Genomic DNA, 5,310 nt, shown 5'->3' on the forward strand with positions numbered 1-5,310 from the left:
TTCCTTTATTCCGTATCTGGTTACCGAGGCGTGTTCTGGTGCTCTCTCTCTCTGCCTTTCCAACTAATGCATTTTCCTCCTGGTCCAAGCAAGGCCTGCACAACTGGACAACTTCACATCAATGTGTTGAAAATGAACACTACTTCACTTGGGCTTAATCCAGATATTTCTTCCTTGACATTTTTATGGAAGGTCCAAGCAGAAGAGTATTGAAGGTGCATTACACTGGAACAAAACAAGCCTTTAGCTACAGTAACCAAGAATCTGGGATCGGAGAGCAAGCACAGATATACAAGATCGGATTTCAGGTGAGGCTGGAAGTGCCTGCGAAGAAACTGCATGTCTCCACAAACACGAGAGGAGAGAAAAGCTTAAAGTTTCTACAAATCGGATACATTGGCCTGTAGTAGTAGCACTAATAGCTAAGCCAGTTGTAGAGAAACAATGGATTCAGCAGATTAATCTTCAGACTCTGCGAACACAAACATGGCTGCCAAATGTAAGCCCAGACACAGATGAAAATGCCCTTTGGCCAGTGTGAGATCATGGCGGCCCAGGCCTCAGTGCTCCGGTGCAGTCAGGACAAGTGGATTGACCTCCTTTCTGTAACATGAGAAAGAGCAGCACTCTGGAATCCACCAAACACGAGAGGTGAGAAAAGCTTAAAGTTTCTACAAATCGGATACATTGGCCTGTAGTAGTAGCACTAATAGCTAAGCCAGTTGTAGAGAAACAATGGATTCAGCAGATTAATCTTCAGACTCTGCGAACACAAACATGGCTGCCAAATGTAAGCCCAGACACAGATGAAAATGCCCTTTGGCCAGTGTGAGATCATGGCGGCCCAGGCCTCAGTGCTCCGGTGCAGTCAGGACAAGTGGATTGACCTCCTTTCTGTAACATGAGAAAGAGCAGCACTCTGGAATCCACAAACTTTCATCTCGCTAGTCAAAGCCTTTCACCGCAGTCACCTCAAAGGGTGCGTCAGCTGTCACGTATCTGCTGAGTGGATGGGCAGAGACCTGCGCTCTGACTCACGCACTCCAACAAATCTCTACGCACTCAGAAAAGAGAACATAGACAAACTTTGAATGTTGACTACGAGTATTGCCTGAAAATGTAAAAAAACTGTTTACAACTATGGTGATGAACGACAGACAGAACTGATAGATAGATAGATAGATAGATAGATAGATAGATAGATAGATAGAAAAATAAAGAATAAAGAAGATAGATAGATAGATAGATAGATAGATAGATAGATAGATAGATAGATAGATAGATAGATAGAGATAGATAGATAGATAGATAGATAGATACATAGAATGACAGCGAGAACAATAGAGAGACAGAACATCTCTCTCTCTCTCTCTCTCTCTCTCTCTCTATATATATATATATTTATATTTATATTTATAAGTGTTGTTTGAGCTATTGATTAATTTGACTTTTGGTGCAAAAGGGCTTTTATTTGCCAAAAATATAACTTTTTTATTTTAAAAACAAACAAGCAAGCGCAGGCTAGATGAGAAAAAGTAACACAAAGGTAATGCAACACATTACTTTACATAAAAAGTAATTAACTAACGCAATTAGTTACTTTTTTAGGGTGTAACGCATTAATATTGTAATGCATTTCATTTAAAAGTATCTTTCCCCAACACTGCAGAGATGGGCACAGATACATCAAAAAGTATTTTGTTACAAATGACAAATACTTGCTCATTAAATGTATTTAATTTAAAGTACAAAATACTGGTGTGAGAAATGTATTTAATTAAAATACAAGTAATTTGCAATTTGAAAATACAAAAATACAAGCAATATTTACAAGCAATCATTTGAAGTGCAAGAGACAGTGCCATTACATTTAGTAATACTGGAGTTAGATACACACATAAGAGAAAGAGAAGTGCTTTCCCCTCATTAAACAATTTATAAACAACATATTCTTTAACCTTAACACTAGATAATATATCTAATATATTGATCCATATTTCTACTAATTTCTTGTTAATTTAAGACACAACCGAATGTGTTTACTTGAATACCATCAAGCATGTCTATGTTTTATTTTTTCATGTTTCTTTGTGCTCTTTTATTGTTTCTTTATCAGCATGTGAAAAATTAAGCAGTCCTGCAAAACTGTATTGTCATAAAGCCTAGTCCTACTCAAGAGGATGCTTCAAGCTATTTCACTGTCAACAGTAAAAATTAACTAATGAAAATGCTGATATTTAGCTGTTAAAGGGCTCTGTGTAGAATTCAGAAACCCTTGTTAAGTGAGTTGTGGCCAGCAACGTATTGCTCATGCTCTTGCACGCACTCCATAGTAATGTGAGCGAGTGACGGCCAATGTGATTCACCGACATCACATCGACAGGTGAGGTTCATTAAAATTACACTGTTATGAAATTTTCCCAGCAAAACCGCCCTGAGTCCTTCACATAAAAATTAGCCTACAGGCTTCATCTCATTTTTTACGTTTTGTTACATTCAAATTCTTTCATAAAGCCACAGAAACAAGTAGCTAACTTTAGCTAGCAAGTGAAAGTGACATGTAGCCAAGTAGGTTGTCCCATACTCGGAATTCTGACTTTAACAGCAGTGAGTAGTGACACACACACCTGGAGCAGTGGGCAGCCATTTTTGCTGCAGGACCTAGGGGAGCAGTTGGGGGTTTGGTGCCTTGCTCAAGGGTCTCACCTCAGTTGTGGTATTTAGGGTGGAAGAGAGCACTGGTCATTCACTCCCCCCACCTACAATCCCTGCTGGTGCTGAGGCTCAAACCCACGACCTTTGGGTTACAAGTCCGACTCTCTAACCATTAGGCCACGACTGCCCTACACAACGGCTGGTTGTTAGCTGTGAGCAGCACAGCCTTTCCTTCTGTTCTGTAATAACATTCAGTGAGCAATATCTGATAGTATATATTTTAGTACATAATTAGCCAGTTTGCACTGAGCACCAAAACAGCTTCTTTCATTTTTTTTTTTCCAGTTGGAAGATGGAACCATGGACAAATTAAAGGGATAGTTCTTTCAAAAATGGAAACTCTGTCATTAATTACTCACCCTCATGTCGTTTCACACCCCTAAGACCTTCGTTCCTCTTCTGAACACAAATGAAGATATTTTTTATGAAATCCGAGAGCTTTCTGTCCCTCCATAGGCAGCAATGCAACTTACACATTCAAAGCCCAGAACGGTTGGAAAGACACCTTTAAAGTACTCCATGTGACTTCAGTGGTTTGACCTCAATTTTATGAATCGATGCGAGTGCTTTGTTTGCACAAAAAAAACATAATTTGCAACTTTGTTTATGAAAATATTGATCTGCATTGTGCATTCATGAGAGCACCACAATGCATTTGTGTTGTGTTCACGTGATAGAAGACTCAAGCGTCAACACAGCGCACATGAGTGAGTGTTCACTAGAGTACCACGACGCATGTGTTCGGATAGTATTTTCATAAATAAAGTGGTAAAGTATGTTTTTTTTTTGCACAAACAAAGCACACACTTCACTTCATAAAATTTGATTATTTAATGATGCACTCAGTGACATGGATTACTTAATGATGTCTTTCCTGTTCTGGACCCTGAATGTGTAAGTTGCGTTGCTGCCTATGGGGGGACAGAAAGCTCTCGGATTTCATCAAAAATATCTTCATTTATGTTCCGAAGATGAACCAAGGTCTTACAGGACTGGACGACACGAGAGTGAGTAATTAACAACAGAATTTTCATTTTTGGGAGAACTAACCCTTTAAGACTCCGCCTATGGATCCAATAAGATGTTATATGATTCACTTGCATCTAAACTGTGATAGGCTGTAGTTGGCACCTTTTTTTTAAAAAGGTGTAATCTGATGCAGAAATGGGCTTCTATAATTTTGTTTTACAAATAAGTTCATATTAGAAAAGAAAAAACTGCTCACATATATTTAATTTGTTGTGTGCCTTTGAATAAGCAGAATGAACGTTGACCTTATGATCCCTCATCACTCATAACTGAGGTCAAACGCTGTCCAAATCGTGTTAATTCTTTTCATCGACTTCATCAACAACATTACTGTGTGGTTTTGCATCAATGAACAACATGTCTTAAAAATAGAAAAGAAAAATGCCAATGACAGACACAAGGTAAAAGTAAAACAGTTGTGATTCCCCTTCTTGAGCGTCTTTGGCATTCATTAGATTCCATCGAATCGGTTCTTTCTGAGGCCGATCAGACCTGTTGATGTGCCGACATATTCTGGCAGCTGCAGATCCATTTAATGAGTATTTGTGTGGTGAAGTGAAGCGTGGAGCAAAAGAGCTCAGACTCACCCTTTAACTGCTGTCAGTCTACTGCTGTGTCATCACTCATCAAAGTTTGCAACAGCAGTACAGTTCTACAGGGTTCACCTGCAGTGAAAAACTTCTATTGACAGGAGTTACCTGACTGATCGCTCTACACAAACACTCACACAGAGGCTTGTACACACATTCACAAATGTGCAAAAACAAACACATAATGTCACGCACTTAAAATACAAACATAAAAAACTTCAGTTACAAGCAAACAAGCACATACTTGCACATGCCAAGAGTTTTAAAGCCTGATGCCATCAGAGAGCCTTTTTTAACAAAACAATGACTGTTGCTTTAAAATGCCTTCATGTGCTGGTGCTTTAAACAACCCAGAAATCTCTACACTGTACATCAAGATATTATTAATTTTAAAGAAATAAAGAACCCTAGCAAGGGTCTCAAAGCCCACAGGTCACATTCGGTGTGTATGATGGTTTCATTTGGCCCCTGTAAACAGTTTATCCTTAAATCTAGTATGCAAATAATGTTTCTTCTGTATTATTCTGTAATTTACTTAAAGGATTGCTAGACAGTAGTCAAATAAATAAATAAATACAGTTTTATATCAATGTATATGTTTATGTTATTAATTATAATCATAATAACAGAAAGGCCCTGATGAAAATCATTAACTGGATTTCTGCGTTTTGGTTTACCTGTAATTTTCGTAAAGGTTTCCCTTAATAGTAGCATAATAAATATATGAGTAAATAACTTACATTTATTATATAAAATTATATATATATATAATAAAAAAACATATAACAAAAAAATAAATGTAGTGGCCCCCAGATAAGAGACAAACGACATTAGAAAGTAGGAAAGGTGTGTCGGTTCTGAAGTCGTCTCTGACTACACCAGTTCAGTCTTTTCTCTCTTCCGAGCTGCAATCATTTCTTCGTTAGGCGTTAATGCATTCCTTTCCTCTGTCCCACTGCAGGGCTCAAGCTGAGTT

Source organism: Sinocyclocheilus anshuiensis, unplaced genomic scaffold (genome assembly GCF_001515605.1).
Source record: "Sinocyclocheilus anshuiensis isolate Anshui unplaced genomic scaffold, SAMN03320099.WGS_v1.1 scaffold1289, whole genome shotgun sequence".
NCBI classification, from domain to species: domain Eukaryota; kingdom Metazoa; phylum Chordata; class Actinopteri; order Cypriniformes; family Cyprinidae; genus Sinocyclocheilus; species Sinocyclocheilus anshuiensis.